A 20,887-nucleotide genomic window follows, 5' to 3' on the forward strand; every position below is an offset into this window, starting at 1 on the left:
TAGGACCCCAAATCAGGTAAGAACAGAGGCTCCTCTTTTAGTCATCCTAGCTGCAGGTCCTCTCTAGATCCACAGTGTGACGGAATGGGCATAAGCATAGAAGCCTTCTCCATAGTGGGCATGATGCCTACAAATCAGATGATATCAAGTCCTGAGGACTGGAGCATGGCTTCTGCCAATCTAATGGAAAAAAATTCTCTGCAACTGAAAAAAATTCCCAATTGTTTTCACAGTCAAGGAACTGCATAAATCCTATTGAGTATTATAATTAGAAAACATGACAACCTGCGAGAATATCAAGATTGACTTCCTTCTGTTATACACCCATTAAATCTTAGTGTTAAAAGGGATCTAAGACACCAGTTAATTAAGCTTGCCAAATTTCCTGTACACCATCCTTGGCAGGTGAATAAAACACTTCACAAGACAGATTATTCCATCCTTGGGCAGCTCTGCTTCCCTGTAAGTTTTGATATTGGCAGTGGAATCTACCTCCTAGTAAATACCGGGTTCTAGCCCCTAAAACAACATGGACTAAGTTCACTCCCTGTTTTAGATATCTGAAGGCCAAGCCTGAAGTCAGCTGTTAAGTCTATCCCTTCTCATCTCTTCTCCACTCCACTCAACCATTCCCAGTGCATTCAACTGTTTCTCACACACCATCACCTTTTTCTTTACTAGTCACTCTTTCCCAATCGCCTTCAAACACTCTTTCCTTCCTCAGGGTCAGAAAATGTCTAATTAGCATCTCACAATTGACTTCAAACCAACACTCCTTTCATCAAGGCCCCTGTCAATATAAAAGTCCTCTACCTCTCACTCCCCTCATATGACTTGTCCTTGACTTCACAGAGAGAATAGTGGCATCAGAAAGGTGCAATTCTCAAGGACACATCCTTTCCTACCCCTTCCTTCTGCTTGGGACCCTCTTTCCTACAACTGTTCTTACAAACTTACCTATGGTTTTAGATCACTTCTTGTCTTTCCTCTAATCTGAGGAGGGTGAGCACCTGTCTCCACAGTCATTCTCTCTGTCCTGTGTTTTCCATTTCTCCCTCTCTCCTCATCCCTTTCTCATAGCTTACATGTGTAGGCTCTTCATCTCAAAACCAACCAACCGGGCAGGCCACGGTGGCTCAGCAGGCAGAGATTTCCCCTGCGGTGCCGGAGACCTGGGTTGAATTCTCGGTGCCCGCCCATGCAAAAAAAAAAAAAAAAAAAAAAAAAAAAAAAATCAACCACCCAGCCAACTAACCAACCAACATGGCCATCCCTCCTTCTAACTAGAATACTAAAGTACTGAGTCTCCTTCCTCCACATTGTAGCCTCTTTAAAAGTCACTCATAATTGAATGCTTATTTTCCCCACTTCCATTTACTTTTCATTTCACTGCTATTACATTCCTTTGAGCCACGCATACCTGGGATCTGTAGGTCTCTGAACAGATTATATTGTTTCCTGTGCCTAGCTGGTCTCCCCCCTTGTTCAGTGTGCAAACTTGCATTCTTTCTTTAAGACCTCAGATGCCATCTCCTTAGCATGGTCTTCTCTAGAGAGGCAGAGAGATGATCAGACCAGTCAAATAGTCATGTAGTAATAGACATGAAGAGCTTAGCACAATAAGTGGCACAGAGTAAATGCTTGATAAATTATTAGCCGCTTAGATAGGCTCTGTGCTGGTTTGAAGCTGTTATGTGCCCCAGAAGAGGCCATGCTTTTTAAATCCACTCTTGTAGGTGCAGACCTATTGTCGGAGGGACCTTTTTTTTTTTCTTTCCCATAGGCAGGCACCGGGAATCGAACCCAAGTCTCCTGCATGGCAGGTGAGAACTCTGCCTGCTGAGCCACCATGGCCTGCCCAGGTGGGACCTTTTGATTTGGTTCTTTCAGTTGAGATGTGACCCACCCAGTTCAAGGTAGGTCTTAATCCTTTACTGGAGTCCTTTATGAAAATTAGAGTTCAGGGAGCTCAGGAAGAAACCACAGAGAGAAAGTTCACAGAGAGAGCAACGCCCAGAGAAGTAAGAAGGACAAACAGGAGCTGAGAGAAAGAGCTAGTGAAGCCAGAACCTGAAAGCAATGAAACCCAGAGAGAATAAGCACCAGCAGATTCTGGCCATGGGACTTCTCATGTGATAGAAGAACCCTGGATGCCAGTAGCCTTTCTTCAGAGATGGTACCTTCCTCCTGATGCCTTAATTTGTATATTTTCATGGACTTAGGACTGTAAATTTGTAAACTAATAAATCCCCACTGTAAAAGCCAACCCATTTCTGGTATATTGCATTCTGGCAGCTCTAGTAGACCCAAGCAGGTTCTCTTTCATTTTCTCTAGGTGTCCATTAGTCATCTCTAGGACATTACATTCTATTTGACTAAGTGAATGACAATGTTTCCACCAGTTCAGCAGATATTTAAGAACAGGGACATCATATTTTCATCCATACATTGATTACATATCAAGCATAGTTAGCATAGTTTGTCTGGCATCAATTAACAACTGCTGAACAAGCAAATGACTGCCTGATTATAGGACCATCATTACTTCTTGTCATTAACAAGGCTATCCTGGTTCTAAGCTGATGGCTCTTGCCTTTTCAGCAGTGATGTCACATTTCACACCTCCAATTCACTTCCATGAGACTCAGAATGGCTTGAAATGCCAAAGGGGCAGTTGATGTCCCTGAGAGTGGTTCCACGGTGCTAGATCCTGGGGCTGACTGAACTCTTGGCTTAGTATGGTGCTGTCTGCCCTTCCTGCGCCAGGGTTGCCCCCCAGCAGCCAGCCTCTCTGGGTTCAGCTGTGGGCCAGACGCTGAGGGTGGAACAAAAGCGGCATTGATGCCACCATGCACAAAGCAGGCCCTTGGGCAAGGATCAAGAGGCTGCCTGTCAGTTCCTCTCTTCCCAGACGCAGAACTCAACTTCACCTCTGCCTTCAGGGCCTGGGGTAATGTCAGCCACTGACGGACAGGGAGAAAGGGTATGTTATGCCAGGTGTGAAAACACACCCCAAAATGTTTGTTGCTTGGTATTTACAAAATGGAGATACATTCTAGCGGACATTTCATTCTGGTGAGAGAGCTGATCATTGTTTTGTTTCGGTATTCACAGCCAAGCAGAGCTGTGCTCCAACCTTCTGCCACAAGAATCCTTTTAAATTTTACATCACTTTGTCCCCAAGGGCCCTGCCTTAAATATTTTTAGGCTAATATAAAATTTGCATTTTTATGGGGAAAATATTTCTTCAGTGAATATTTACTTTATGCCAAATACTTTGCCTCCGTATTATGTGCTTTACATGTTGTGCTTTTTATTCCTTATATCCCTCTTATGAAGTGGGGATATTTCTATTTTAAAAGCAAGTTTCAGGAAAAAAAAAAGTTTCAGGAAGTTTAAGTAACTTGTTTAGGACCACGCATCTTCTAAATGACCTTATTTATAATTAATCAGCTCACCCAAAGGCAAACAGATTTTTAAATGATCTCAAAATTAACTGATAGCTAGTTAAGTAAAAAAAATAATGATTCCTTTTATTGTTATTATAATAATAAATATTTTGGTAAAACATACAAACAGGTGGCCAAAATTATTAAATAAAACAAAAATATTTATAAAACTGGCAATCAAAGCTTCTAATTAGCATGAGAATGCTAACGTTTTTCATTTAATTAATCAAACACACTGGTTGCTAGCTGTTCTGTGCTACTTTTTTTTTCTTTTTTCAATCTAAGGTACAGTTACCAGAAGGACTTTCAAAATATTGTAAATAGGGATCTTTATTACTCTCTGCAAGTGCCCTTGGGTCTGAGACATTCAGGATTGTACCACAGATCTCAGGTTATTATCTCAAAACCCATTCCTCAAAAGGCCTGAATGCTATTCTTGCTCATGGTGACCTTATCTAACTTGGGCAAATTTTCTGTCCTTCGGGAAGTTATGGTATCCTTCCTTTGATCTGAATACTTATCTGGAGAAAACATAAATTTTGGATTTCCTCAAGCTATTTGCATTATTCCTGAAAGTGCAGATCATTAGGGTTTTTAAAGGACTTGTAGGACCAGAACAAAAAAATGAAAACTCACATTTGCCTTTAGCTTCATGTGTTCTTTAGCCAGGGAATTTGGGGGTCAGGCTACTGGTGACTCAAGGTGGACGCAGCAGGGTCTCATTTCAAAGTTCTTGAGGACTCTTACTTTAAGACCCAAATAAGAGGCTGGCCTTTGATTTGCAAAGAAAGACAGTCCCAAATTGTTTTGCAGAGAAACAAGACTCAGAGAACCAGTAACATACCTTCCAGATAAAATAAGAGGATGGTCCTTGGGCTGTTAGTAAGAGCAGGGAGACTCAGCTGACACACAAACCCACAATAAAATCATCTGAAAGACGAGGCACAGAATTTCGAACCAGAGGGAATGCAATGACGGAGAAAAAAACGACAGTCATATCTTCCCTGTGGTTCATCAAAGCCAGCTTAATCCACAATTTGTCAAAGGTCTTTGCTAACTTGGGTGTCATTCATTTCCACTTCTTACTGTAAAGGAGTGGCTTAGAATCATAACCTGAGCTCAAAGAGGCAGTGTATTGAAACTTAATCCTTAGAAAGAGCCATATATAAAAAAAAAGGGTGAGGTGCAGCATCATTCATAAATGTTAAAACAAAACAAAATGGGCACAAGTTGAGAAATTACAGTGATTTCAATCAGGAGAAATATACATTGGAATCAAGAGATAGGAAGTACATGTTACTATATGGAAACTACCTAAGATAGAATGTTAAGTGAAAAAAAGGTGAAACAATTGTACATACATAGTGAAGCTGCATGGGGAAAATGACTGAGAGGTCATTTTAGGTCATAATTAGAGCTAACATTTACAGAGTGCTTATTATGTGCCAGGTGCTCTATAAAGCATGAATTATCTAATTCAATTCTGATTCCCTCCACCCACAAAACAAAAAACAAACTCTAAGAGGAAACTTCTATCGAAATTCCATCTGGACAGGTGAGGAAACTTAGCCCAAGATAGGTTAAAGTATTGCCCAGGATTACACTGTGGTTAGCTGGTACAGCTGGAAACAGACACAGTCTCTCTACATATATTATGAAGCAATGGGGGTAGTGGAATTATGTGTACACTTTTTCTTTTATTTTATTCCCCAAATGTTCTGTACTGTAATTATATTAAATTCAAAACATTCACAAGTGGGTATTAAGAAATTAGAACCCATAACCTCTAAGAATGTTCAGATAATATTCTCAGATCTCATTGGACAGTGAATTTGAGCTCTGATGACAAGCACAGGAATGGAACTGTGGGGAAAAAAACATGGAAACAATCCCACATGGGCTGTCTCATTTTGTCCTCACGGCCATCCTGAGTGTTTAGCTATGATTATCTCTGTCTTGCAGATTGAGAACCTAAGAAATTCACCCACTGTCATTGTCACACAGCTATTATGCAGCAGAAACAAGCTCAGCTGCCCCCAATTAAGGTCCCTCCTCGTCCCTTTGCCAGTCTCTCTTCAAAACAGGTGAAACATGGCACCCTAAAGTTCCCTAAACTGGTTGCAAGATCTGGTGTGGATTTTCCCCATAAGCCCATAATGGAGAACTATTCAGGTAAGTTCAGATGTCTCATCCTGAGATTCCAACTTCTCTGGCATCTGCCCTTTCTACATGTGTCAAAATCCACTTCCCATTTCTTGCCACAAGAAATCTTCATTTTTAACTGAGATAAACTTTTTCACTGCCCTTAGGATAGTTTACTTCTGTTTTCTTCCTGTTCCTTTGCCTGTGGTTCTCCCAGTGCCTACAGCAGAGAACCACATTTTCTTGGTCTTACCTTATTCTCTCCAGCCCTAGGACCCAGCTCAAGTTGAGCCTCTGCCCAGAAGGCCACTCACCCATATCAATTTCTCCCTCTCTTTACTTCCCACAGAACTTGTTTTCTATCTCATTTAATTAAATGCCATGTTGTTTTACTCTTTAGTTATTGCATCTAAGGCTTGCTTCTCTAAGGTTGTAGGCTCCTAAGAGCAAGACATTTTTACATCTTTCTTTTCTATTTCTTCAAAGTGCCTAGCATAGTACAAGTTCCTTTAATATTTGTAGTAATCAGGCTCTTACTTGCAAATGACAGAAATCCAACTCCTTCTAGCAGAAGTGAAGAACAACAACAAAAAAAAGGCAGAGGGAAGGGGTGTTTATACACTCATATAATTGACCATTCCAGTGGCTTCCGGCATGGCTGGATCCTCAAATACACCGTTTGGACAGGCCTGGCTTTGCGGCCACCTGATTTGGGTCCATGGTCACCTCCAACCAGACCAAGAGTGGATGTGAAGTGGTTTTCCCCACAAGCAAAGCATGCTGCTCCTGTCAAAAGGATGAATGGATACTTGGTAGGCTAAAACAACAGATGCCCCATACTTATTGAATCAAATTCTGCAGCACTGTAATAATAATAATAACTGTTCTTCATTGGTCAGGCACCAGACTATAACCCCATTAGGAGCTGCCAGGCAGCTACAGCGCTCTTATTAACCTGATCTCAACTGAAGTGAGCCAGGCCTGGGGGCAGAGCTACAAAGGAGAGCTTACAAATCTCTGACACAGCATTTTAATACCACAGGGGATTTTTTTCTTCTTTTCCCACAAACTGTGTTAACCCTTCAGGAACAGGAGGGAAACCGAGTGTAGAGCTCATTAGTAGCTTTCCTTCAGAGGTCTTCAAAGAGGCCCCATCATTTGCCAATGTGATTTTTCTTAATATTGTGCAGACAGCAGGCTGATCCACTTTCAAATGATCTCACAGCATCTAACTTTCTCTTAAGAAACACTACATAGAGTTGCAAAGTCTTGTGAGGTATACACTGAATGTCTCCAGGATTGCAGAGCCAAACATTCAAACCAAAGTGGGGGAGTTTCCAGTGGAAACTTTCAGGGGAAGAAAACAGAGAAAACAGAAAACGCAGAATGGCAAACTGGTAAGCTTCAGCAAGTCTAGTAGTTATGTCCAAAGTGAACATAAAAATGAAGAAATGCTTCACCCTACAGGCTGAGAATTTTCTTCCAAGGCTTGTGGAGGTTCTCCCTATGCCCTCGAAGCTTCAGGCTTCCCTTTGCTATCAGGGAGGAAAATGGGTAACTAAAGGGCAGATGGCAGATGGGTGGGGGACAGAGGGCACTCGGGATGTTCACACAAGAACAAGGGCCCCCACTGGCTGGTGGATATTTTCCTCAAGTATTTTCTTAGCCATTTTACTGGTCTAGCAGTCCCTTAACCCAGCTACCTTTATATACCTTGCAGAGGGCCTAATTGAACAGATTTACACAGAGGAGGGAAGCTGGGAAAAGGTGATAGAGGAAGCAGGTAGGTGCTGAGCCCAGAGATGGGGCTGGGAGAAGGTGGCAGAAGAGAACCCACAGGAGCAAATACCAAAGGTGTTAGAGGTAGAGCTGACACCAATCTCTCTTTAATTTAGCACTTCCTGCAATTTAGGTTAAGGAGGATTATCTTCTTTACTCATCAAAACTGCTCTGTGGGCACACGATTGTTATCTAAATGAGCATTTGGGAAAACCTCTGCTAAGGCTGGTGACAGCAGCGCTGGGATCCAAACCTTACCTGTTTCTTACCCCAAGGTGGACCCCGTTCAGGAAGCCCCTTCTTCAGACAGGTCATGGGCGTATTCAGGAGGGCTGTGTAAGAGTCACATATAGGCTGTCCCTCATGCTTTTGCAGTTCCTGTTCCCTGGCAAGCCTAAGGGAATTATTATTTTTACTAGGATGAAGTCATAGATTCAGCGTTAACATGGTTTCCGTCAACATCAGGCCTTTAGGCTTTTGTTTTGCTTCCCCCCACAAACATATTTATAGGGGCCCAGGCTAACAATATCCCACTTTCCATTTGCATTTGCAATCCCTGTGTCTCATCTGGTACACAATATGTGGGAAATAGGCTATAAAGGATCTGGCGGTATACCCAAGGCACTTTATTAATTCCACTTTCGAGTCCCTCGAGACAGTGAGAGCTGGTAGGGCCTATTCGGGTTCCCGCACCAGGGCCCTTCTTTCTGGAGTCTGGCCATATTCACCTCTTAATCCACGGCCCCCAAATGAGTCTCTATGGGCCATTTATACCCAGCAATTGTAAAAGAGAAGCCACAGAAGACAGGCCCTCTAATAACAGGAATATTAGCAAACTTGTACCAAGGGCTTGTTATGTGCCAGGCATGGTGCTAAATGAATCACTCGCATAATTCTCACAATCCTTAGAGAGATGCTATTAACCCCATTTTGCAGAAGAGAAAGCCTCACAGGTTAACCTGCAATCCCAGAAGTTTCTCTGCTTGAAGCTGAGGCAGCATTGGCACAATGGGTTCTTCACTCATTTGTTGTTTAGATATTTTTCGAGTGCCCTCTTTGTGCCAGTGGTAAAGGATACAAATATCAGTGATATTTGATCACTGATATTTCCTCCCACTCTGGTTGGAGGAACTCATGATCTAAGAAGACCGATAAACTAGAAATCATGCATAATTTGAAATAAGGAAGTACTAATATGGCAGGAGAGCAGAGGAAGGGAATCCCTGCAGACTGAGCTCCCGCAGCAAAGAGGGGAGAGAACAGCTCCTCATTAGCTCCCCCCTCCTCGCCTACAACACAGCCGATAGCTCATCCCACGGGCCCCACTTCTCCATCAGCTGCTGAGGACCGTGGCTATTGCAAGAGGCCAAACACCCTGGTTGAATAGAAAATGGTTGACCTTTCATCAGACATGTCCACATTCCTCTTTCTGCCGTTTCCACTCATCCCTGATGATGTGGGTGAGGAAATCCAGAAGATGGTGAAAAACATAATATGCTTCTTCCAAAAAACCACCAAGACTTACAGGTGCATTTATGGGGTGGTAGGGAGTGTGGGCAAACAGGCGGTGTGGGAAAAGGACGTGAGTTAAATACCAGCTCTGTTCTAGGCAATGCCAGGCACTTTATAAGCATTCTTTCATTTTATTTCATTTATCCTATTTACTTACACTTATTTAACTTAGTCCTTCACTCCTGCCTCCTGTCGAAGCCATATCAAATCTTCTTTACAACTCACCTACTCTTACTGTAGTTGAAGTCCCCAGATCACATCTGTTTCATCTAGAATAGTACCCCAGCCTCCTTTCAGCTTCTGCTCATACCCTCCCTATCCTCTACACAGCTGCTAGAGTGCTCTTCTGAAATCCTAAATTAGATCATGTTACGCTCTGCTGGTTTGAAATTGTTGTGCTGCCCAGAAAAGCCATGTCTTTCAATCTTCATTCAATATTGCTGGGTGGGATCTTTTTTATTGTTTCCATGGTGATGTGACCCATCCAATTGTGGGTGGTATCTTTTGATGAGGTGGTTTCTATGGAGATGTGCCTCCACCCATTCAAGGTGAGGTTACTTCCTGGAGTGCTTTAAGAGGGAACCATTTTGGAAAAAGCTTTAGAGCCATCAGGAGACTTGAGACGTTTGGAGATGAAGAAGGAAAACAGCTCAGGGGGAGCCTCATGAAACAAGAAGCCAGTAGACAAAGCAACCACACAAACACTAGCCAGGTGCCTTCCCAGCTGACAGAGGTGCTCCAGATTGGTATCAACCTTTCTTGAGTGAACCTCTCTTGGTGCCTTAATTTGGACATTTTCACAGCTTTAGAACTGTAAACTTAATAAATTCTCCTTTTTTGGGGGGTGGAGGGGGTGCATGGTCCAAGAATCGAACTCATGCAGGTCTCCCACATAAAAGACAAATTCCCTTTTTAAAAATGTTCCATTTCAGGCATCTTGCATGCCAGCAGCTTTAACAAACTAAAACATACCTCTTTAGCTAAAACCTCCAATGGCTCTATCACTCTTAGAACGAAATCCCAACACCAGCTCACACAACATTGCAAGATTTGTTTCCTGCTTATGCTCCAACCCCACATCATACCTTCTACTCCTCACTCACTCACTTAATTTCAGTCACATCAACCTCCTTTCTATTCCTTGATCATGCTCAACCATTGCTATTCCTTTGCCTGCAATAGTTTTTCTTCCCCCAGCTCTTCACCAGCCTGGCTCATTCTATCCCTCAGATGTCAGCTCCTGGCACGGAAACTGTGCTGACCAAACTGTTAAAGCAGCCACTTTCCTACCTTCAGGCTATTTCTGACACAGCCCCCATTTTCCTTCTATTTTTATTTATTTGTTTCCATGTTTACTGACCATTACTCCCACTAGAATCAAGTTCCATGAGGACAGTGAACTTGCCTGGTTGTATTCACTGCTATATCCCCAAAGCCATGGCCTGGCCCCAGGAGGTTGCTCAATTAATATTTATTTGAGTTAGGAAATGAATTCTTCTCAAGCTTCCTGATTGAATATCATTATTCACATTTTGTAGTTCAAGAAATTCAAAGCTCAAAAACGTGGCTAGGATTAGAACCCAGGTCGGTCCATGGCTCTGATGCCAGGGCTCTTGTTAATATGTCAGGAAGTCTCTCAAACAGAGAAGACAGCAATGGGTAGCATTATCCTAAATGAATGAAGCCAGGCTGAGAAGGCCACATGTTGCATCATTTCATTCGTATGAACTATCCAGGATAGGCAAATCCACAGAGACAGAAAGAAGGTTAGTGGTGGCTGGGGGCTGGGGGCAGGGAAAGGGGGAGAATGGGAAGCCACTGCTTACGGGTATGGTTTGGAGGGATGAAAATGTTTCAGAACTGGAGAGTGGTCGTGGTTGAGCAACATTGTGTAAGTACTAAATGTCACTGACTGTACAATTTAAAATGGCAAATTTTATGTTAATTGTATTTTACAATAGTAATAATAATAATAATAATAATAAAAGGGAAATTCCCCAGGAAAGCCAGGTACCCACAGCCATTTGGAGGCTGAGCCAGAACAGACTCAAAGCCATGTCCTCCCTGACCCCTAGACTGCAGCTGTTTGAGCTGCGCTGCCTCCTTCCATTGCAATGAACTTCTGCAGAATCTGCCTGCTAGAGTGGTGCGCCGTTTTAAAATTAACCCTAATCTAAAAGAATAACATTTTACTTTGCAACTTTGTGGTTGTTTCTTTTTTCAATTTACCCTTTCTCTTTAATCAGAAGGATCACCCAAACAATCATATATACATATATATTTTTAATCCAAGAGGAAATGCAGCCTGCTGAATGCTGCTTTGAAATCCTGTCTGTGCGCCACTCCTGTTTTTTTTTTTTTTAATTTCTATTTTTAGCATTAAACAGAAAACTCATTCAATCAAGTATTATTCTGGAGAAGTTGCGAGCTCTGTAGTGTTTTAGCTAAGGAAGGTCCCTCTGAAACAGAACTGAGCCAGGGATGTGGTGGGTATTGGGCTGGAGTTCCTGCTGGAATTTGCCTTACACCGTCTTGGCCCCAAAGCCAGGACCTCATCCATGTCCCACATTTAGTGCAATGCTTTGTCCCCAATATTTTGCCCCCAAAGCATCAAATGTCCCTAGCTCTGATCACCAGAGTGCCTTTTCAGTGTCAGAAGTCTGAACTCCTTGCTTTTATCCTGAATTTGATGAAACAGACTGAACATTCAGCTCAGCACCAGGAGTAGAAGAGCTTTCAGGACGTTCGGAATGACGACCCAGCGGAGAGGATCCTTCCCTTTTTTTGATCACCAACCTAGAGTGAGCGCACAGAGAGGCAATGCCAGCTCTGCAGTAAATGAATGAGCAAACACCAAATAATTCATTCAGTTGGTGCCCATTATCTCATTTTAACAGAACAAATGGCCACTTGACTCCAACTATGTGGCAGGCACTCGAATACACTGTAGACAAGGTGGCCAGGAGTGCCGCTGCTGTTGAGCTTACAGCCTCTCCAGACTCTAGAGGTGCCCTGCTCATCATCATAGCCATATGTGGCCATCAAACACTTGCAATGTGGCTGGTGTGACTGAGAAATTAATCGTTTTTAAAAATCTAACGTTAATTAACTTTATTAAAGACTGAAGCAGTGTAAAATATTTTTTATGTTTTTTAACGTGAAGAAAAGGAAAAGGTTATTTGTGATCTAACTATACAGGTACGAAGAAACAGTAAAAGAAACTGTTATTTTAGTTATGAATATTCTGTTATAACAACTTTGTTTTGGTAGGACATTTCATTGCCCAAGATTTTATTGTTGTAGGGCAGTGTGTGTGTATGGTAAGTATATTTTTTCTAATACTACACATTAACATATCCCCTATCTGGTCAGGGTAAACAGACTGATGGCAACCAAACCATTTTTCTTTGAACCCACTGATGTAACATTGGGAGGTATTTATTTGAATACTTTATGCAGACAGCACAAGTCAATCTGAGACCTATGTAAATCATAATTAGTAATTAAATTGAAATATTATATTTTCATTATAATATAATTAAATCCTTTTTCTTGTTTAAAAATATAAGAGCTGACTTTTAAATTTTAAATAAAGGCATACTATTGATGCAAGTTTAAGTGGAGACACAGAAGCTAGTACTGTGCTCAGAATAGTGAACAAGAGATTGGAAGAAGGTTTGTTCCAAATTTTATGATGAATGTCAATAAAACAGAGTCAAATAAAAGAAATATTTGTTGTGTAAAATATTTTTAAGATGATGAAGTGGACAATATTAAGAGATTTTCAGCAAACACATAGAGATTTTAATAAAAAGTTCTCTCTCAATGGAAAGATTCAATGAAGCTAGTGCCTGAAATCAGAATTAACAGTTCTACAAAAAAATTTTTACACTGTTTTCATAGGATCTGCGCTTATAACTTTGGCCTGTTATATAACTATTTTTGGATGGAGAAATAGTAAAATAAACTGTTATTTTAGTTATGAATATTCTGTTATAAAATTATGAGGGAAGACAAAAAAGATATTTTACAAAAAATGATACTAATAAATTATGCCACCAAACAACTGCCAGTAGAAAACAAAACATTTCTAATAAAATTAAAGATCAATTGATTCAAAATTTTAAAAATTTGCATGCACTTTTTCTTTGGCTTCAGATGAGTCCTGAGACTCATCTAAAATCTGGTCAAGTGATATTTTGCTCATGTTTTATGTTTAAAGGACTTCTAAATTCACAAAGAAATGTCAGTCTGCAGTCTATAAAATCAATCTCCTGTATCAGATATTTCTGAATCGTTTACATCATTTCAGGCAGGTATGAAAACATTACTTTCTACCATGATGGATGGTAATCATCTATATTAGATCAAAATTCCAGAATTACTGAAAGTTTAAAACAAAAACAAAAAGTTTCCTTATCTCTTTGTTTCACTATATGATATAGATTGAAAATATCCATACTCCATTTTCTGAAGCAAACTATGAAACGTGTCATGGAAGCAGTTGTTAAAATCATCTAGTATATACGTGGAAATGGAATTGTGGCCAGCTCATAAAAATGCTGAATGAAATCAAAGGCAATGAATTTACTGAAGTTGTGTGCTTTGCCAGTGCTGGTCAGTTGGGTTGTGGAAGTTTTACAAAGATTTGCTGTACTGTTAATTCCAATTCAAGATTTTCTTGAAGCAGAAGGAATATTTACCAAATATTCAATAACCGAAGACAAAAAAATGGCAATATGATTTACTTTTTCTCACAGATCTCTCACTGCATAGTTGAAGCTCCAAGCTAAATTTGAAACTTGAAGAAAAGGAAAAGGTTATTTGTGATCTAACTACACAGGTATGAGAATTTATATTGAAATCGAGACTTTTCATAACACAAATCAGCCATCATGATTTTTTATATGTTAAACAAGAAGCAATATACAGAGGATTTTAATTGTAATTGACATTGTTTCATAAACTGACTACAAAAACTACAGGAAAAATGTGAGGAATGCTCCGTTGAGACTGATAAATTTAGTATTGTTTTTCAATTTAGGCAATACACCTTTGAGTCAATATTAATAATACTGAGTTGAGTGAAAAATACAAAAGTCAGTGAATTTAGTTAACTTGGATAGACATAGTTTTGAAACGGATATGCTTGTGGTTCAAAGTCAATAAGGAAAAAATGTTTTTTTGGTATTTGCCCTGTTACTAGAAAACTTGAGTATGTCTGGAACAACTCGGGAATGTGAATCTATCTTTTTAACTGTTAATTTATAAAATATAAATATAGATCGAGTGTTTCTGATGAAAATCTAGCATCAAAGTAAAATACGCTATAAAGGTAAAATCCATACTAGATTTGAAGATTTTAAAAAGTGGAATATAAGATATTTCATTAATAATTTTTACATTGATTTCATGTTGAGATGGCAGTATTTTGGATATATTGGGTTAAATAAAATATATTATTAAAATTAATTTCACTTGTCTCTTTTCATGGTTTTTTAATGTGGCTAGCAAGTTTGAAATTACATATATGGCTTGCATTATGTTTCTAATGGACAGTGTTGCTGCTCTACAGGCAGATAAATATCACAGCACTCATCATGCTATTTTCTAATGGCCTCGAGAGAACGTTCAGGGTTTAATGTGAGCACATAGGAAGGCTACCCAGTCTGGTAATGGAATAATCTGGGGGAGGCTAGGAGGTCAGAAGTCTGTCACAAAGACACCAGACCATCTGCTGGGGTAAAAGATGATTGTAATGACTGACATGTGGCAGCTTTTCCATTGTCTATATAACATTTCCAATCCAACGGATGCATTTGCATTTGGGGTACTTCCCCACTGTTCAAGTTAAAGGAGGATCCTGACTTAACATACCAACAAGATCAAAAGGGTTGAATGACATGTGTTAAACTTAGCTGGTTTGAATTGACCCCATACTTATCTCTAGGGCTATTGACCATTGGCTTGACCCAAGACCATGGAATGCATATGCTAAAGAGAACTATGGGTCCATAGAGTTTGGGGGCAGGATGTATCAGCCTGTCAGTGCTGTTTATTAATAATAATTGGATTTATGATTTGCACCTGGTTTCAGTGAAGTCTTGGGGTTTTGAAGTTTAGGGCGTGTCACATAGTTGGAATGTGCCTATGTGACCAACTTATAAGAGACCCTTTTCTTTGTACTTCGTGGACTCAGATGCTTCACATGCATTCCAGTGGAGATTCAAAACCTACAGACAAAAGTGTTTTGTGAACCCAGTGGTAGGAGGAAAATAAGTTTGCACCTAAAATCTATAGACCCCATTCAGGGCATATCCACACCCCCGCTATTGCTTTAAAGTAGCTGTTTTGTGAGTATAAACTGTTATGAGTTCTTTCAGCAATCAAGCACTCCAGATGGCTAATGTATAATTTACATAAGAATTCATTAAATGATGTTTCCCCACAATACAGGGAAGAGTATTAGCAGAATGGCTAAAACCTGAGCCTTGGAGTCATCTGCCTGGGCTCAAATCAAAGCTTCATCCTTTGTTGAGTCTCCTTGAATGAGCTACTTAATCTGTAAAATGGGAAACCAACGGTGCCAACCTGAAAGGCTGTTGTAGCACTTGGCATTTATTACTATTAATAAATTCTGTCCTTAGCATCTGTGCTGGTTTGAGACTGTTATGTACCCCAGAAAAGCCAAGTTCTTCATCCTAATCCAAAATTATGGAGGCAGACCTATTGTTTAGGGTGGGACCTTTTGATCAGGTTGCTTCCATGGAGATGTGACGCACCCAGTTGTGGGTGGCACTTTTGATTAGGTGGTTTCCATGGAGATGCATCTCCACCCATTCTAGGTGGGTCTTAATCCACTCACTGGAGTTCTCCAAGAGGGAAGGAACCAATTTGGAAAAAGCTCAGAGTCAACACAGACACAGATGTTTGGAGATGCAGAAAGAAAATACCCGTGGGGAAGATGTTTGAAAGAAGAAGCCAAAGACCCAGCAGATGCCAGCCACATGGTTTCCTATCTGATAGAAATGTTCCAGATGCCACTGGCCTTTCTTGAGTCAAGGTTTCTTTCTATGGATGCCTTAGTTTGGACATTTTTATGGCCTTAGAACTGTAAATGTGTAACTTAATAAATCCCATTTTAAAAAGCCAACTCAGTTCTGGTATAGTGCCTTCTGACAGCATAGGCAAGCTAAAACAGCATCCCAGGTAGCACATTTCTAGATGTTTTCTGTCTCTGTTTTTTGCTTCAGGAGTTAATATTTAGTTTCAGACTCAGAGCACTCCTCAATACAATTAAAAAGTACTTGTTATAATAAGAAAGGGCACACATACGGTCATTTAAGAATTTTTCCATTTATAAATTTTTCATTCTGCTTGAGAGGAAACTAAAATACCAGGCTATCATGTCAAAGCTATCAAATGGCTATAAGGGCAATTTAGAAAAAATCTTCTGAAAATTATAAACAGCAGTATACATGTAAGAGGTATTCTTATTCTTGTCCCTCTTTACAGTCTCTCTCTTGGTGATTTCACCCTTCACAGCTTTCCCCATGGACTTAACCAAAATGACCATCATGTCTGCCCCCTCACTCTTGGCCCTGTGGCAGATCCCAGCCTGGGCAGGGATGGTAACTTTCAATGCATTATCTTTTCCTCCTCGCTGTTTCCTCCCAGCCCACCTCAACCTCTAGCTTTCTTGTGACATGGAGTTCAATCTGGGGTCTCTGCTGGTGCCAGGCCTGTGGGACGTCCAATCCATTCCTTGCCCTTCCTCTACTCCATTCTAAAGAGGAGGCAGCCTCTTTAGCTGCAGTTCCCAGGCTCCCTGGGTAAGGCAGCTTCCTGTAGGGTTCAACCAGTAGGAGGCACTGGCTGGAGTTGGGAGGTGGGGAAGAAGGGAGAAGCCAAGTTACTTCTCCCTCTTCTTTCTACCTTGGTTGAGACCCCAGCAATGGGAGCACATCCTCCTGGCTTCAGGTCCCTCAGAACAGGCTTGCCATCATTCCAGCTTCCTCAGATGACTCCACCCCTGGGCTCCAGTAAAACCACCTCTTCACTTTGTCTCTCCAGCCTAGGTATGGCTGTGGCTTCTGTCTGTTGCTGATCTTTGAGTTGCATGCCCATCCCTTGTTTGGCTTCCCAGAATTCCATCACCCAGGGAACCAACTCTACATTAAATTCTCTGTGTTAAATACTCAGAGTTGGTTCTGCTTTCCTGACTGAACCTTGATGATACAGTAGGTATATTATTCTCCAGGCACAGAGTTTCTGCTGCTTCAAGTTCTGTGGTACTTACAACATGGTATAGGAGCAGAGAGGTAGAACTGGGCAGCCTAATGCAAGGTCCCTTTGGGATAAAGGAGGATAAGGAGAGGATATGCAGAACTCAGAGCCTAGGCCCTAGGCCCATGCTTCTCAGATCTGGTTGCGTGCATATGGAAATCACTTGGGGTGCTTTGATAAATATCACATCTGGGCATCACTCCAAGAGATTCCGATTTAATTTGTGTGGAGTGGAGCCTGGTTATGGGCAATTTTTAAAGCTCCCCTGGTGATTTTAATGCATAATCTGAGTTAAGATGCCATGCCCTAGCTAATGGGACATGGGCTTGCTGCTGGAGTGTGCATGTGTGTGTGTGTTTGTATGAGAGAGAGAGAGAGAGAGTGAGAAACAGAAAGACAGACAAAGAGAGAGAGTGAGAAGCAATGAGATGAAATTGTCAAGTGACCAGAGAATTTACAAAGTGAGTCAAAAATTGAAACTTGGACAGACAAAGTCAAATGCTAATTATGTATTTTATGCAAAGAACTGATCATTATGCCTAGCTACCCTTTATATTTAATTTTTTTTTTTTTTAACATGGGCAGGCACCAGGAATCGAACCCGGGTCCTCGGCCATGGCAGGCAAGCATTCTTAACTGCTGAGCCACCGTGGCCCCCTAGTTACCCTTTAGCACAATCAGATTATTCAGAACATTTCATTCACCGTTGTTGTGAGGTCTGGTTGTTTTCCGTAGAAATTTCTATGAGCGTACAAGATGCGATGAATAATGAACCTGCATTCACAAGTCACACACACAAAGCAGGGTCCACATTTTCTCACTGGTCTTCAGGACCACCACTCGGCCACAAAGTCAACAATGTGAAGCCGGGAGCTGCCCCCACCACCACGTCACACTGCCTCCTGCTGTGATCCTCTTGTCAACTTCAGACCCACCCAGCCCACAGTGCAGCCCCTAGCTAAAACTCTGGAAAGAAATGAATTATATTTAACCCAAGGCAAGCTGAGACTGCTACTAACCAACAAAACGAATTTATTCATAAGCAATTTCCCCTTTACCCAGGCAAGCACAAATACCATCTGGTCACTTCTGAATTTGAGGGGGAGTTCCTGGGTTGGAGTTTTCGGTAAAATCTTTCTGAATGATTGACTCTAACTAGAAAAGATGTTTGGAACTGGCGGGATGGCAGCATACGACAAAAAGGACTATTAGCAAACCAGGGCAGAGAAAGAGTGCCCAAGAGTAAATGGCATGAAATTCAGAACTTGAATGAAAGGAAACAGCAAATTGATTTTCAAGGAATCATAACATTTAGAGTTAGAAGAAATCTTAGAAGACACTGAGCCTAAGTTTCTCGGACTGAAAAAAATAATAATCTGGGGCCCAGAAAGGGTAAATAATTTGGCCAGGGTCACCAGCTGGTGAATGACACAGTAAAGACCTTTTCTTTACGCGCTTGCATCTCAAAGCATGTGTTCCAGCAGCATCAGCACCCCCTGGGAGCCTATTAGAAATGCAGGCTCAGGCCCCACCCCAGACTTACTCTTACAGACCCTGCATTTTAACTACATGCCCAGGTATTTACATGCACATTACAATTTGAGAAACAGTGTTCTAAATCACAATTGGCTTCCTCTGAGGCTTTCTGCTCACCCACAGATAAGGTTGGGGTAGAAGAAATTTTTTTATTCATTACTTGAAAAGTACTGGCTCTGGAACCTAAGGTAGAAACTGATATTAAAAATCATAAATGTAAGAAAAGAAAGTGTAAATGATATAAAATTAGTACATTTAGACTACTTTTACTGCCTGGCATTCACTTGCATGACTTAAGAAGAGCTTCTAAGAATCAGAGGCATGGAATTTGGGAGTGCTTGCTAAAAATGTGTTCAGCAAATAAATAAGGCCTTGTAATATGTGGAGAAAAGATTCCAGGACAGAGACATTTGTTGAGTATCTGCTACATGCTAAGTGCTGTGCTAGGTGGGGAGACACATTAGGTGAGTAACCCATGGACCAAGAAGGCCATGGTTTGGGGGGACAAGGTTTAAAAATATATATATATATATTCCTATAAGGCAAGAGCTGTCTCTTCCCTTTTCTCTCTTTAAATGTGCCCCCCTCCCCAAAAATACACCACGCCAGTATTCATAAATATCATTTTAATTGGAAGCTTTCCACACCCTATCCATAAAGTGGGGGTTGTTGAGTGATGGGGGTGGACTGGACATAAGAGCTTGGCTTCTCACCTCCTGCACTTCTGGATCTACACCCCGCTGGGATTGAGAAATCCTTCTTATCTAATCTCTCCACATTCTCTCCATCTGTCTCTTTTTGCAAAGCTGGAGTCTAAGGCAATTTGATGAAGAGATGGAGGTTAGCCGCTTCCCTAGAGCAGTGGCCCTTTCTGTCCCAGCCCAACTACTGAGTGACTTCCTGGTCTCTCTACATGACACCCGGGCCTCTGCCCCTGAACTGCCCGAAGAGCTGTTGAAAGTCATCCTTGAGTTTATCTTGAGATGGAAATTACATTATCACTTACTGGACTCGGCTAGTGCCCAGCTACACTTCTTCACTTTGGCTGAGACTTGGAAACAGATAAGAGAGAGAAAGAATTTGCCAAAAGCTGGTCACTTTGGCTTTCTGCAGAATGGGACTATAGCCAAAGGCCAATGTGAGAAAAGGAAGTAAAGGCTTCAAGGTCTCTGGGGTTCACAGCAGGAAATATTGTCCAACAGAACTCCAGCTGGAAAGAAGGCCTCGAGTCTTGGCTCAGAAAAGCAATGATGATGATGATGACGATATTAATAATAGTAATAATGAGGAGGAGGAAGAGGGTGATGATGGTCAACATTAAATTTCTAGAATGAGCTAGCTACTTTATATGCCTCATCTGACCTCATTTCATCTTCATAACGATGCTCTGAGATACTCTTTAGAGATCGATCCTGCAGGAGAACTCAGAGGAGGAAAAGGAAAGAAAAATGAAATCTAGATTCATCGAACTACCTGCCAGGCCCCATGCTAGGTTTTGTCATGTGTCCTAAAAGAGGTAAGATAGTGGAATCAGTCAACAGATATATCACATTCATTGGAAGAATATTGTGTTCTACTAGGTGTTAAGTACTTTACATTACTCATCTCATTTCTGCTAAAAACAATCAGATGAGATAAGCACTGCTTATCTCCATCTCACAAAAGGGGACACTAAGGTGTTGTTTTTCTTTTCTATTCCAGGGAATGTTTACTGAATGCCAGCTGTGTCGTAGGACTGGGGATAAAGTAGTGCATGAGGCAGACAAGGTCCCTGATCTCAAGAACCTTATCTTGTAGCAAGAGGAGAAAGACAAATAAACAATTGAACAACAAAAAAAAGAAAATGTCAGGAAGTGATAAATACTTTGATATAAACAACACAGGGTCATATCACAGAGAATGACTAGAGGGCTACTTTAGATGCAGGGCTCAGAGGAGGAGGACTTTCTGAAGAGGTGATATTTTAGGTGAGAACTGAATGAAGAGACAGAGCAAGCCAGGCAGAGCTCTGGGGACAAAGTTCCTCAGACAGAGAGAGGTGCAGAGGTCCCAAAGCCTAAGGCACAGTCTCAGTGTTTAAGGAACACATCCCTGTGGCTGGAGATGAGTGACTGAGTGGGACTGGAGCAAAGGGAATGAAGATAGGTCAGCAAGCGCGCTTACCCACTAGGGCAAGAAGGGAG

At 41.3% G+C, this 20,887-nt stretch overlaps 1 protein-coding gene and 2 long non-coding RNA genes across 3 annotated transcripts in view; 1 reads left to right on the forward strand and 2 right to left on the reverse strand.

The window, feature by feature from the left end:
• Nucleotides 1-20,887, reverse strand: part of ROR1 (receptor tyrosine kinase like orphan receptor 1) — a 432,218-nt gene that overhangs the window by 100,267 nt on the left and 311,064 nt on the right. The window lies entirely within an intron of this gene.
• Nucleotides 1,270-18,127, reverse strand: LOC143650206 (uncharacterized). The gene is made up of 3 exons (XR_013159440.1): nucleotides 16,818-18,127; nucleotides 7,629-7,764; nucleotides 1,270-6,377 (listed from the first exon to the last, which is right to left on the reverse strand). It is a non-coding gene; the product is annotated as an uncharacterized LOC143650206 (long non-coding RNA).
• LOC143650205 (uncharacterized) lies at nucleotides 17,052-20,526 on the forward strand. The gene is made up of 3 exons (XR_013159439.1): nucleotides 17,052-17,122; nucleotides 20,108-20,220; nucleotides 20,406-20,526. It is a non-coding gene; the product is annotated as an uncharacterized LOC143650205 (long non-coding RNA).

Source organism: Tamandua tetradactyla, chromosome 11, assembly GCF_023851605.1.
Source record: "Tamandua tetradactyla isolate mTamTet1 chromosome 11, mTamTet1.pri, whole genome shotgun sequence".
In the NCBI taxonomy this organism is placed as follows: Eukaryota; Metazoa; Chordata; class Mammalia; order Pilosa; family Myrmecophagidae; genus Tamandua; species Tamandua tetradactyla.